Genomic DNA, 15,728 nt, shown 5'->3' on the forward strand with positions numbered 1-15,728 from the left:
AAAATCAAATCAATACGAACATTTAACGACGTCTATTTGTGACTCCACTGTGTTCTGATGATGAAAATGTGGATGGTTTATTTAAAAAATTACTCTCTTAAACATGTTTTATTGGGGGGGGGCAAAAATTTCTTGACCACAATGCATTGCGGTTTATATTCACCAATGTAGCGAGCATCGATGCACGCTGGTTTTTCACAAAGACTTCTGGTAAGTTTGTAGTGCACTCAATTTTGGAATTTGTAGATTCGGACAGCATTAAAAAATGCAATATATAGTGTACTATAAAGTGATTCAGGAAGACACTTTTTTTCACCATAACTCGTTTGGAGGACTAAATCCAAGGGAAGGGAGAAGCTGTAGAGGAAAAACTCGCACTGGGCCTAATTCTTACAAACTTAAAAATTTAATTCTTACAAATTAAAAAGGACTTTCTTTCAAAATCGTTGTAGTAGCATGAATATGCTAATGAGTTTTCATGACTGGCTCATATTAAAGTAATCATTTATTTGCTCCATTTGTTTTTGAGAGTTTGATATATATATATCGGTATAGTTAAATTCCTTTTCCTGGAGTTTGCACTTTGTTGACGGTCCCTTGGCAGCCGTCTCATCTCTCTGTCAGCAACACAACGATGGCAATTTCAATAAAAAGAAACAAAAACTCTATTTTTTTTTAGGTACAATTGATTTGAAAGTCGTTGTTTGAGTAAGGATAAACCAATAGAGATGCTTGCTGTAGGTTTCAAATGTTTATTAAAACGTTGTTGAGCCTGGAAGTCTGAATCTGTGAATATCTCGCTAACTTAACTGTCTTTGTCTGTCTCCTGCTCAAACTGGTGCCGTGTTCTGCTGCTTTACGTTAATAAAATGTTGTGATCCTTTCATGATATGCAAACTTCTAGTTATCTGCAATAAGCTTGAAATAAGATAAATGCTTGATCCTGATGTAACATTCGACTCCAATCGAGTCTGAAACGATTCGATTTCAGATCCCCTGATCAAATTGGGACATCCCGACTGAAAACGTGATAGCTTTACTGTGTTAAGATAAATCTAAAGTTTGCATTCTTTTCAAAACAAGTAAAAAAAAAAAAAAAAGGAATTTTGCGTCTTTTGCAGATAAAAAGTAATAATTGCAGCTGTAGAGGCCACTTAAGGGGTCCTCAGGTTTTCTTCCATGCTGTCAGAAGTAGGAAGGATTAGAGCGTGAAGAAAACATCCAATTAAAGCAGGATATGTGCATTTCTGCTGGAACCATCTCCTGCTGGGTGAACACACTGTAACACTCTCTGCAACATTGATCGGGCTCTGTGAAGCTGTACAGTCAGTTCCTGCTGACCCCTCTGAGCCACCAGCTGACACTTCGCTGGAACCGCTCTAATTACTCAGTCTCCATTTGACCCCAATCTGCAAATCAGAACCAGGAGGATTGATTAGGTACTTTGCAGCTACACACACACAGGTGGTGTTTATGTTGGGCTATTAGCTTGGATTGACCAGGGAGGAGGCAGAAATCAAAGAACAGGCTGTGTTTACATTTCAGTGGATAAAGCAGACAGTTGTGCGTTTTCTGGAATCGGCGCTTCGTGTGGTTTCAGCTCAATGATCGTAAATCAGGTTCATCTTTATCTAACTGAGCAATTAGGGCGAACATGCAGACGCCGTCCAGGCTGAGTATTGAAATGATGAATATGTAGCAAAGATTTTCAGTCTTTGAGGGAAGACAGAAGGTATAAATATAAAAGAGGGATATGTAATGAGCTCAACCAATCATTGCATCTTTTATCAATGATAAAAAGACTCCAGCTTCAAATGTTTCTATAGAAGTAGAGCTTTCATTGTTTCCACAGTGGAAGATATGGATTAAAAAAAAAAAAAAAGACAGCCCTGTTCCATTTAGGGGGACATGCTGCCATCTTGTGGCAAGAATAAAACTTGTAAAAAAGTATCATTGCATGTTAGAATAAATAAAAATATAAGAAACATCTTTTTAAGTTAAAGATTCTGATCTAATTATCAAAATCACAACAGTTATCAATTTATGATTCCTAAAAAGTTAAAATCAAGTTACACTGAAATATTCAGATGCAAAGATCCATATATTTCTGACGCAGTAATATCCTAATATAAAAGTGGACAGTCTAAGGAAGTTTTACTTTTGCTATTTAATTTTATTTTTTATGACACTTGATGGATTGTTTCCTGCAATGTACTAAATAGCACACTGTATAAATCAAATATAAGTTGTCTCTGCTTTCAAATATTGTAGACCAGCAACCCGAGTGTGCGGCTCCACATGTGGCTCTTTGGTTAAAGAATTTTTTTTATTTTTAAAAAGTAGGGTATCTCTTTGGGCAACAAGGCACATATAGGGAAACACTTTTTTCAACCCATTCACAATCAGTTAAAGCAACAGTACATTTCATTCTGCAACGCTGCCGACTACAGTACCCATAATGCTCCTTTAATCCATCAAACCCATCAGTCGTACTAAAATATTTTGACAGATTTTAGATCCCAGTCTTTCACGGAAAATCAACTTGAAAAAAAAAAAGAATAGCCATATTTCATCCATGAGGAACACCAGATTAGAAAGCAGGTTTCCTATTTTTGAAAAAAATTCAAGGATTTTACGTGTGCAGCATAATCAAAAAAAATACAGTAAGGGTTGCTTAGTTCTGATTTACACATTTTTTTCTGAGATGCACCATCAATAGTAAAACATTACAGTTCATATTGCTGATATGTAATAAATTTGCTATATTGAGATAAAGCTCAATATAGCAAAATAAAAGACACCCATGGTGTCTTTTATTTTGAAACTAAGTCATGTGAATCTTTCTCAAAAGTTATTAAATATTTAACATAAAAATCCAGCTGTTTTCTCCTGTATATTGTATTACAAGATATGCATCAAAAACAAAAATGTCATTGTAATACCTTACAATTTTTTGAATCGTGACAAAGTGAAATGATTTGCTTTTGTTCTGTATCCAGAAATTGATTTTAGCAGGTATGATTTGACGTCTTAGTAAATATTTGTGTTTGTCCTCTAGAAGAAAACGTCTGGATCGTCGGCCATATCACATCTACATTTAATAAGTGATTGCAAACATTTTGGCTGCTTCAATAAAAAAGGGCTTCTGTTTACTGATCTAAAACATTCAGTGTGTCGATATTTTATTGTAAAATTATTAAAAGTTCCATGTTTTCATTCATAAAGATGAAAAGCACTTTAAGACACCCACATTCCATGTTCAGTCACAAAATAGAAGAGTGTGTATTCAGACTGGACACATTTGATTTGCTTAAAGTGAACCAGTCAGAGTTTGTTTCCCTCGATAATCAAGAATAAACTTTCAGTCTGAATACACCAAAGTTGACCCTGATCTGGGACCAGGAACCAGTCTCTGACTCACCTTACGAGATGGTTGCGGGGTGTTTTTACAATCAGACTGATCAAAACAGCGACCTTAGATGGGCATTATGGGATGGAAACAGAGAAGCGAAGCAACTCGTTAAAATGTGGTGGGATGAATACAGGCTCATTAATATAGCTTTTACCTTGGTACAAATTGCTACTCGCACGTTTTTTCCAGCAATCTATATGCCATGAACACTTATCAGCATACCTTCTTAACCTTTTCCTAAGTACCTGCCTTGACTCCACCGTACCAAAGCAGCAAAAGTACCATAAGTGTTGTACGTATTCCATAAGTGAACTGTCCTGATAAGGCTTGCAAAGTTTAGAACTTTCATTATTCTTTCTCTCGTATTTGCTGGCCAATCAGTGAAGAGATCTTCAAGCTTTGGTTCAAAACATGAAAATTTGCCGACAGCAGTCTGAATACAGACCAAAGTAAGTGGACTCATTCCACATCAACAGACTTTTCTCGTCTGAATACACCCTAAGTTGCAAAAAGTTTGAAAATGATTGAAATACTGACTTCAGGGATGACAAATCAAAAACAGCTCTAATTGTTAATTATGCCAGATTTATTGAATTGCTAGTGTATTGTAGCTGAAAAAGGTAAATAAACAAAATGTATTTGCTCTGTATAAAATAATTTTAGTAAACCTAGAAACAAGAAGTTGCTGGATTTTATCACTAAATTGCTTTTTTTATTTCTGTTGTGTTCAGATGAACCAAGAAGCGACATTTATTAGTTATTCTTTAAGATAACTTGACTTTAAGAATTATATTTCCTCTAATTATATATCTGTGGATGAACAAATAGTTCAAAATTTTGAAAACTGAAACTTGAGACAAAAAAAGAAATGTTTGCGGTTGCAATATTTCCTTAATAATCCTTATTTTAGATTTTCAAAATGATCATAAAGTTTTCATTTATTTTTTCATGAAGTTTTTTTTTTTTTTAACTGAATTCATGTCACTGGTTGGTTACATGTCAAATTCAGAGTAAGCTGTCAATGTTCAGAGTGATAATAGTTTGCACTTTTCTTTTTCTTTGCTTTTTTCTTCTATATAACTCGAGGGCTGCCAAATGCTGGTCTTTTGGATCTACCACCCTGGCTGCTTTCCAGTAATCCCTGCCTGCTGTTGTTGATCTGACTCAAGTGTTCCCTCGTTTTAATTGACTGAACACCTGATCCAGGTAATCAGCAGCAAACGGAGCAAGAACAGCTGGAGAACAGGCGGGGGGACTGATTTACATAATTAGAAGTGGGCAGCCCTGTTTTAAATCATGCCAGCAAATTAAAAAAATAGGACTCTGTGGGTCCTATTTTTGTTCTTTAAATCTTTATAAATTAGGACAATTTCCATTTTGTTTTGATAATTTTTTAATCCTATCTAAAACATAAAAAAATGAAATTAATTTGATACAACAGCTAATAAAATCAACTTTGAATACAAGAAAAGCCTGGATTCAACATCAAATGTAACAGGTGTGTTAAATAATTAGAAAGGGAGAAAAGGCGGATGCCTGGATTTCTCTATTCCATCCAAAAAGTCTCCTGTAGAGCGAGTCCCGATGATTCGCACTAGTCTTTTCAGCTTCTCGCTATCCTTGTATTTTCCTGCCGTTTCCCTGCTGTTCACAGTCAGAGGCACGTCTGCACATGGAGCTGTGCATGAAGCCTCCCTCTGCAGGAAACCAGCCTCAGACGTCCAACTGCTCAGCAAAGGACTAACCCGTGTGGGAGTCAGTGTGACAGAAGAAGATGATTTGAGAAAACACGGTCGGTCGCATCAGCAGGAGCAGCAGAGTCAGACTTGTGTGAATAACAGATTTTCATAAGAAAAAAACAAATCAATGGTTAAAACTTTTGTGTAAATCCAACATTTTATAGAGATTATTAAGCTATACCTAAAAGTAACCACTAGAGGGCAGTGTCGCCATAGCCTTAATATATTTTTTCTTTTATTTTAAATGAAGCCTAAATTTAGTGCGTTTGTTTAATGATTTTCAATAAAAAATATTTTAAAATATAAATTTTAAAAGCGGTATTAGAAAAGCTGGGAAATTTAAAACACATTTTTTTCACTTTTTTTCCCTAAGGTGTATGACTCAAAACAAAAAGCTAAATAAAATTTACCCCTCTTTACTTTTTACTTTCTTTCCCTACTGTATTATGATTGATTTCAGTCACTTGAAAATAAACAAAAAACAAAAATATAAATGAAACATTTTTTAACATATTCCCAACATGTATAAACCATGTCTATTCTTTAAAACATTAAAGGGTTAAATGTTTTTCCACATGCACATCCTTTGTGTCATATTACATTTTATGCTTTTACTTTTTTTCTACTTTATGACCAACTGATGTAATGATTAACTGCAATTCTCTGTGTTTCTTTAGTGATTTATGGACTATTGTGACAACAAAAGGGAACTATTCCTGCCCATTCCAGAATATACGGTCATCCTTTCTTCAAATGTTTACCATTTTTGTGCTCATGTGGGATTCATAAACTCACCCAAAAAGTTTCTAAAACTGGAAAAAAAAGAAAAACTCTTTGGCTTAGCTTCCTGCTGATGACCCATAACTCTTTTAACGATAAAAAACAAAAGAATTAAAACATTGAATGAAGGAGAGAGTTTAAAAGTAAAAAATCAATTTTCTTCACTATAATTTTCAGAGTTGCTCAATCATTTCCTAGAAATGTCATTAAGGGAGCAAACATTGTCTTCCTAGAAAAAGGGCAAAACAGAATGACCTCAAGAAATTCAAAATAGATTCTCAGCAGGAGCGGTTGAAACCCCACGCTTTCTTTCTGATTATTCGTCATGTTCATCAGTAAACAATTTGCTACAAATCAGGTCAACTGAATATAATATATGGAAATGAGTAGAGTCACTTTGGATGCACGCTCACGTCTGAGCTGAACTTTTTTAATTTAGCAAATTAACTTGGGATTCTGCGTGGAGAAGAGATGCTGTGACCAAGCAAAAGCTGATGAAATTCATGTCTGATGTTAGTAGGATCCCAGAGAAGTGCATCCTAAACATGAGATGCTTTTATTAGCAAAGCAATCTCTGAGCATGAATACATGTAGGTTCATGTGAATGCAATTAGTGTTAGTATGAGTCAGTCCTAACATTAGATTTAATTTTTTTATGGCAGAATTACAGCTTTGAAAAAAGTGGGTCAAGTTGTAGCTTATACAAACACTGTGTTCAACTTGAATATATATATATATATATATATATATATATCTTGTATTTCAAAATAAATGTGTCTAAATGTTTAAACTGTATAAACTCAAAATTGAACCAAATTTGAATTTAGTAGCTGGAGACAATCCACGCACTATTGGGTGAAGGTGTTGGCCTGTTGGGTCGCTAACCTCAGTGTCACCATGCAGCCCATCCAACCTCTGCCATATCCTTTTCAGGGTCTCGTGGAAGCCAGAATTTATCCAGGTTGCTGTTGGGCTAAGGCGGATTATACCCTGGACAGGTCGCCATGTCACAGTGCCACTCAATCCCCCACTCACACTCACACATGCACACCTAGGGACAATTTAGGCTGACCAATTAATCTATCAAGCATCTTTTTAGACTTTGAAAGAAGTCAGCGTGCCTGGAGAAAAACCATGCATGCATGAGGAGAACATGAAAACTCCACACAGAAAGGACTTCATCCATCCATCTTCTTGACCGCTTCTTCCCTTTTGGGGTCGCGGGGTGCCGGAGCCTATCCCGGCTGCTGATGGGCGAAGGCGGGGTACACCCTGGACAGGTCGCCAGTCTGTCGCAGGGCCTCAATCACACACCCATTCACTCTCACATCCACACCTAGGGTCAATTTAGAGTCACCAGTTAACCTACGAAGCATGTTTTTGGACGGTGGGAGGAAGCCGGAGAGAACATGCAAACTCCACACAGAAAGGTCCCAGCCGGGAGTCGAACAGGGGCTTCTTGCTGTGAGGCGAGAGTGCTAACCACTGCACCACCGTGCAGCCACGAAAGGACTTATAAAAAGGGGAAATTAAAAATAAATAAATGAATGAATGAATGAACATTATTACATTGAACATTATTTTTAATATTATAGATTATGGGATAGATTTTGATTAAAAAAAAAAAAAAATGATAAGAATTAAAAATGGAGGGGCGTGTATGTCTGGGGCGAGGGGTGTAAATGTAAAAGCAGGTGTGCCCACTTTGAAAAGATCTAAGCCAATGCAGCTGCAGCTCATTCCATCATCAAATCCTTTTCAGATACTTAGATCTCCCGTCAACAAACACCCCGTTACTATAAACCACAGGCTTCCCATCGCTGAACCCTCTCTCATTGGAAGCACCTGTTTCACAGTTTCTACGAACAAATTCTGCTCCGTATCCCCTGAAGCCTTTTTGACTCAGTTTCAAATAAAAATCTACCTTTTTTAATTTATTTTATTTTGTTTTTTTTAACTACAACTGCAAATTGCATCAACTGAAAGGTGCCATCTAATATCTGTGCAGCCCATCTTAGAGTTCTGCTGGACCCACATCTGACTCGTCAATACGAATGCTTATTTAAGGTCTTGGTTGATCTTAAATGTGACCTTTAGCAACATTAACTGCAGCTGTAGAAATCTTTTTTAGCAGATCAGCAGGAACCAAGTCATGCTTCATGAGCTCCAACATGTTCATGCAGGTAGGAGGAAAATGCTTTCTGTGAAAACTAAACGGGTGTTGTTGGGCATAAAGAAGAGTCCACTATGATGCTTGGTAAAATGTTTCTTTTTTTTGTCTTTTGTTGATACAGATCCTATTTTATGCTCACAGGTTGGAATAATCAAGATTTTAATATGGTTTCTTTACACACACTTTAGGGATTGATTTAAAATTATTATTAATACGTCTATATCATTATTCTTACTGTAAAAATAATAACACCTTTCTAAAAATAAAACATTACATTTTTCACTGTAAACACACTGGTTTATTTCAGGATTTCTTGGAAAGATATGTGGGCGTAATGTAAATCATTTCAAGAAAACACTTAATGCTTCTCCTAAATGCGTTTTTAATTAACTGGAACGTGTTTGTGTTTGTGTAGATCCAAGAAATGAAAATGGGAATTTGTTCGACTTGGTAAAGAAATGAGGCTTGATGTGCCCTTATTTTGGAAAAGTTTAAAAGATCTCCAGAAGTTTCTATGTTTTTGGAGTTTTACAGTAACCGCTCAAACACACCTTATTTCTACTTTGAAATTTCTATACTCATGCAAAAACAACTGGTTGCTTAGATCAGACAACAACCCATGTTCTGTCATGTCTGCAGAAATGGGACTTTGACTTGAGTCTACAAACTCAATCCCAAGGACTTTAGACTTGTTTTAGGACACTTTTGGAGGTTTAGTCCCATTCCAGTCATTCCTTATTATAAAAGCGCTCCCAAGTAGTCTTTTAATTATGATTATCCGATTTTAGCCAAAACCAAAATGATATTTTCTAGGACATAGTTTCCACAGAGTAGCAGGAGTTGATCATAAAATTGCTACTGACTTTTGGTCCAGAGAAAAGCTGCCTTAATTTCCCATCATCCTTTTTTTAAAATTTTCTCCTGCTATCTTACAGCCCCTCAAAAGCCCAACATATCATTACTGGGGCAACAAAAATGGCGAGCAATGTCAGACCTTCCTAGGTGTACAGTTTTGAGCAAGATGGCAGCCCAGACAAGTAAAATGAAGACGTTAATGGATCGGTTTGTCTACAAGTGAATGCATCAGTATGGAGCAGTCCAGAGACCTTGTGGTCTGCCAATAATAACTTGTATCTAATAAAAACATTTTTTTCGAACTGCTTTTTTTTACATCTGCTCCTGGTTCTCACAACCATTTGAACAAATACTCAGAAATCCAATTTTTAGCTTAATTTATTGTTACATCATGAGAAACATCCCATAAGAACATGCTAAAAACACTATTTTGATCGGAGTGAGTCTTTACAATGTCAATTTGTGTATTTTTATCTTTCAGCTTCTGTTATTTAACCTCTTTTTGCAATGTTTTTGAATTGGAAGCGAAAAAGATGCCTGAGACAGTGTTCTCCACATATTTATAATTAATTTAATAACATTTTGGACTCATTTATTTTTTATTTCAATTTCAAGATTTGACTCCTGGCTTGAACATAAATGCAAAGACTTCTAGAATTGGCTTGGCAAAAAGAACTAAATGTGTACATAGTTCTTACATAGTTTTTTTTTTTTTTTTAATGGTCAGCACAACATCATCAATGCCATCCACTGTTTGAAGGTCTAACAGCAGAGCAAGACTTCCAAACCATTGCAACATAACTCCATTTTTTTTTCTATGATTCAGAGGCCTCCAGCACAATTACTCTTTCTCCATTCTGATAAAACCAGCAGCTCAAAATGAACAAATAAAGTAATATTCCATTAAGAGTTTGGCCCTTAACCATCTAGGGCTCATTGTTTTTTGTGGATTGTGTCAGATTTTATTTATTGACGGTCATCAATCTGCCTCTGTGAGGTCATTCCCTGGTGTTGAAGCATAAAACAATATTGGTTCACACAGCCTGAAGCTTTATATTCTGTAAATACACACTATAAACACATGTCATTACAGCTCTCTGGGTCACACACTTACACTTTCCTCTGTGTACAGATGGTTAAGTGAAAAAAGAAGTTTGTCGTTTCACATGGATTAGAGAGATTTCAGCAGTCTGAATATTTAAGCTGACTTATGGGTGAACCCACAGTCGGACTTTCTCATGGAGTGTTGATTTTCAGTGTGATAGGGCTGTTTTTTCTCTGAATTGTTGTGACTATAAACATAATTTTAGCAGTTTTTCCTGGGAGACAAACTGGAGTAAAAATATGATGTTGTAGTTGACTTTTTGTGTAGACTTTGTTTAAAGGAAATGAAGCAAAGTCCGTTCAATTTAAAAGTTGAATGCAGATTTAAAAATGAAATATCTTGGCATGTAAAATAAATTTTGTGAAGTCTTCATGGGTGGAAAATTTTGCTGCTATTTAATTCTTTTTTATTAGATAGACTACTTTATTAATCCAGAAGGAACTTGTAAAATTCATGGTACTTTTTTTGGAACTTAATGCAGTCCACAGGAGAACTAAAGGGAAAACTTGAACGACCTAATTAAATTTTACAAATATATGGAAACTTAAAAAAAATAAATAAATAAGTGGCAATGTACTAATGTAAAAAACCACAAAAGCATTCGGAGAAATTAAGTGCCTTTGGCCATGTGCGTTCAAGAGACCACTTTCAATGAAAATTCCATTTAAACATTCATTTTTGGCATTTGTGTAGTGTATAGATCTATAAATAGGGAGCAGAACAGTATAATTAAATTTGCTATATTTTATTTTTACCTGTTTAAAAAGTATTGTAAAGTAAAACAGTGTACCGGTAAATATTCGGGACAATTCAACCTGCCAAGTCTACAACCAGCATCATTAGCTGTTTTGTCTACTACACATTCTATCTATACTACACCTGGATATATATATATATATATATATTGTTGTTTTGAGGCGCTGGCTTTTCGTTATTTGACATAATGGCTGTTCCCGTTAAATCAGGGGTTCCCAACCCTCAGGACGTGATACCTGTCCTTTCCACGTCTCTTTACCTGTCTGCGTCCTGGTTAGCATATGCATTTTTTCCCTGTCTGTGGCCCAGTACCAAGCGGCCCTCAGATCGGTACCTGTTTGTGGCCTGGAGGTTAGGAACCCCTGATTTAATAGGAACAGCCAGCAAACGTCAAAAAGTGACGCGGAGGTGTTCCAAACCATACATCCATATATACAAGAACCTAAGAAGCTTCTTAATTATAGCAAAATAATTGCTCTTTTTAACACAATTCTGCTGATGTGTAAAGAAGACAACAGGGATACAGATGCAGAAGTGTTTAAACAACTGCCCAATCTGCTGAATCCATGCCTTCTGTGTGGGACTAAATGGGTGTCAGGTGACCAACGAGAAAAAGCAAAGTCGGAAGCAAAAATGTAGATTCACATTTTTTCATGGGGATCCAGTGGGCAACAGCTCATGCTACAAGAACACATTTTAAAAACACAATTTAAACTTGAGGCCAGAGAGGAAAAAAGGTGACAAAAATTTAGTTTTCTATCTACTTGGTATGAAACATATTTTAGATGTTAAATGCCTAATTTTATAAGAACTTGATCCTTATACCCAGAATACTACACTCAGAAATAGGTAGAAGTTGTGTAGCTTTAAACTTTACATTAGTCACAACTAACCTGTATGTTGTGTTTGACAAATGAGTGGCACAAAATAAAGATAGGGAAACTGAGTCACTTTCATTGCCTGTAAACATGACATCACTGCCGCTCTGTGTTGATTTGTGAGGCTATCTTGGAAAATCTGAGTAGACCACACCTGTTTACAGTTACCGGTTTGAGCTGGTTTGAGCTGAACTCAAAGAAATGTATATAAATCTGTTTGAGAGGTCGTTAAGAATTTTACCAGCTTCTATTTTTAAAACATGAGTGTTATTAAAACATGTTTTTTTTATATTAGCCTGGTAAATAAGAATTATTTGAAACAATATCTGTAATATATGTGAGATGCAAAGCTTTCAAGCCAAATACTCTTTAAATGGGCATAAAGAAAATTTTAAAAGATAATCGTCGTTGTCAAAGTTGGAAACAATAAAAAAAAACTTGTTTGTCAGAGAGTATCTATTTTCTAAATAACCTCTGGTCAACCTGCTTATCTGCAATATGCAATAATATGCAGATGACACAGTTATATATAGAACTGTCAGTGTTCCTACTGATGGCACAGATTCTGTCTACATGTGTGGCTTATGTGCAAGATTGGCTCATTTAAAAACCATTTGTTTTTTTTGTTTTTCAATTCTGATCAACAATTACAATGGTTTTAAAGATAATAGTCAAATAAATAGTTTCTAATGATTCACCAATATTGTTTTTGTACTGAATACTCATCTTGAGTTTATTTTTTTCCATTATAAAAATTAAGTGAATAAACATTAAAACATGAATTGAGGAATATGCTGCATTTATTTTCTAGTTTGCATTTTGTCAATGTACATTACTTGATAACTTAATAGTTATTTTTCCATGGTCATAAAGCTGTTTAAATTTAGTTTTCTTGTTTATTTCTTTTCCTCAATTAGTCCGTGAGCTGCTTAGAGATTTATGCCCACAGACAGGTGATCAGCTGTCATTTTGACATTTGGCCTGTCTGTTTTCTGCAAAACATATTATCAGTTCTTTAAATGACAATGTTAAACAGCATTAAACTTGTAATACTTGTTACTAGTTTACAAGTGCTAAAATTAAAATTTTATCCATTGAAAGAATTCATCATTAAATTAGCTTTTAAACTTAACAATACTTTAAATACCTAATTATAAAGGATAACCCAGGTTTTGTTTGTTTGCTTGTTTGTTTATTTCATTTTTAGTCATACTGGCAGACTTTTTAACACTGTTATCCTCTAAAAACCCAAATCTGGGACAGAGTTTTGCAAACAAGAGTGGATCTACGGCCCGGATTGACCCGCCTGGGCAACACTTCTCATTTTGTTTCACACAGCTTACAGAAGTAAACATGTAAAACAGTGTTGTTTTATGGGAATAGTCACTTTTGTGACACTGCCAGCTCTCCTGGAGACCATCTCCACTTACTTCTATCATGACAGTTTTAAACAGCCAAATAAAAATAAATTACAGCGTTGGCAACCCATTCTAGTTCTAACACCAGGGATACAGGAGGGAAAGGACATTAGTTTGAAGGTTCACTTGTAGCTAAAACATGAAGCACAATAGTTATAGATTTATTTTTCAAAAGCTTTTATTTACCTACATTTTTTTATGATTGAAAGCTGATTTGTTAGACAAAGTTAACTGAAAAAAAGTGAGTACAACCCATATTTCACACAAAAAGTAGAACGAAGAAGATAAGCTAGAAAAATAGTTGGTAAAAACATGGGAAAAGGAAACTGAAGATTGACCTCATTTAAATGATAGCATCAGTCAGAGATTCAAATACTGTATGCACACAATGCTTTATTACAACATTTTGTGCAAATAGGGCAGGAATCTGCGAAGTTCAACTCAAAATGCAAAATGAGCCATTCCGACCAGTTTCTTACATGTAGTTCTCTCTCTCTCTATTTTTTTTTCTTTGTTACTTTGACCAAAGACTTATGTGAATACCTTTCAAAATAAGACACCCTGATCCACAAGCAACCGTTTTTCAATTAAAAATCATTTGCCAGCTAGAGGGTGCACAGCAAGTTTGCTCAAATTGAATCAATTAAATGCACTTATACAGAAACCTTACTTGAATACAAAATGGTTTTGATTAGTGCCGTCATGACATTTTTTTTGCTAATAATTAATCATGACCTCTAATTAATTAAATTAATCTACTTGTGATCAGACGTAATGACTGCTGTGAAAAGCCTCATTTGCTGTATTTTAATTCACATTTGTGACGTTGGAGAACTTAAATACAACTAAAAACATGTCTTTATGAAGTTTTGTTTTAATTATAAAATACTTTAGAACCTTAACATTTTACACTACTAATCATAAACAACTGAGGAAAAAAAAATCTGGTCCTGGGTGCTCTAATTTAGCACATAAAAACACTAAAGAACACTTTTGTGCAATCCAAAAATATATTTACCCCAAGCTTCCTATTAATGTCATAATACATGGGTTGACATACCTTACTCCACAGTTAAACAGCAAGACAGTGCAGAAAAGATATGTGTTTTTTTTTAGTTTCATTTAACCTGTTTGGTGAATTTGATCATATAGATTGATAAAGGAGAAAGCGATTAAAAAAACAATTTTCTATATTTAATTAATCAATCACAATCAATGCAACAGTTTGACCCCCCCCCCCTAGTTTTAATGAATACACAAGAATTAAAATTCATTGTGCAGAATTTTTCAGGAAAAGGGGAAAATGTGCATGTTGAAAACAAAACATTTTGTAGATAAAAAAAAAAAAAAAACTGAACCCAGATAAAAAGCACCGGCATAACCCAAATCAGAGGGATAATGTTTTATTTAAGACTTGGTAAATCTTCATCGCTCAGTCGCTGACCTTCAAAATTTCTGAAATGCCAACCTGAATAAGGGACTGTGTGGAAAGATGTGATGAAGATGAAACTGATAACGCAAGAACTTCAGCCTCCAGGAGAGCATTTCTGGTTAGTCATCCAGTGAGACAAAAGAGGAGACTTATGACACACGACGCTGCAGCATCGTGAAGGACACCCATCCTGGTCAGCCGTGCAGGCGAGGATTCTTCATCGCTCTCTTTGTTGCAGGACTGACATTTGAAAAGAGCTTTTAAATGGGAAGTTGTGCAGACTGTAGTATTGTAAATACCAAATGACTCCGACGTACTGAGAAAGAATAACAGCACTTGTGACTTTGGAAAAGTGACGCATGAGCCTTGCTTGCTTTGCTCCAGGTTTGTAGTGAAAGACAACACTTCACGTGGTACAAACTGGAGGTTATTTGATGCTTCAGAGTACTTCATTTCCATTTCTTTAATCATGGCATACAGAAAAGACTTTTCTGCACCTTTGAGTAAAATATTTTGAAAAGTTGCCTTTCCATCGCTGCCTGTAATGCACTCAGCGCAGAGGAGGAGGGAGAGAAGAAGACATGTGTGGGCAGTGATCTGGCAAGGTTGTGCGTGTGATTTTTATGTAACACTTGGTTATCTATTCAGTCTCACCAATGATCGCTGCTAGACCGCCTCCTCACCACTTCCCTGCACATCTTCCTCTGCAGACTGCAATGAGATGCAATTTATTTCTCTGCCTGTCAGAAGATGTCTGCCACGCGCTTTGTGGCGCAAACAACGAAGGTGGCAACGGGCGCCTTGTCTTTCAACAATGACAATATTGCTTTGAGCATTAAGATAGACAAAAGGATGTGAGATCATTTAGGTTGTTGTTGACAACCAAACCATGTCAGCTGCTGCAGTGGTGATGGATGCGTACGCCATAAATGCATTTACACAATATCATCTGCACCAAGACACCAGATGCAGACTTTAAGGAATATGAAGTCATTATCATACTGTATCAGATGAAGTGTTCAAGCATTTCTTTGCATCTTTTGAAGGAATTTTGCAGTGAAAAAAAATGTTATGCAAAAGGTATGATTGTTTTGAGTGGATCTGCACATTCTTCTATCATTCCAACAGCTTAAAAATTAGGGAGCAAAAAAATGTTTTCTTTAGTGTTTTATATATATAT

Source organism: Oryzias melastigma, linkage group LG4 (genome assembly GCF_002922805.2).
Source record: "Oryzias melastigma strain HK-1 linkage group LG4, ASM292280v2, whole genome shotgun sequence".
Classification (NCBI taxonomy): Eukaryota; Metazoa; Chordata; class Actinopteri; order Beloniformes; family Adrianichthyidae; genus Oryzias; species Oryzias melastigma.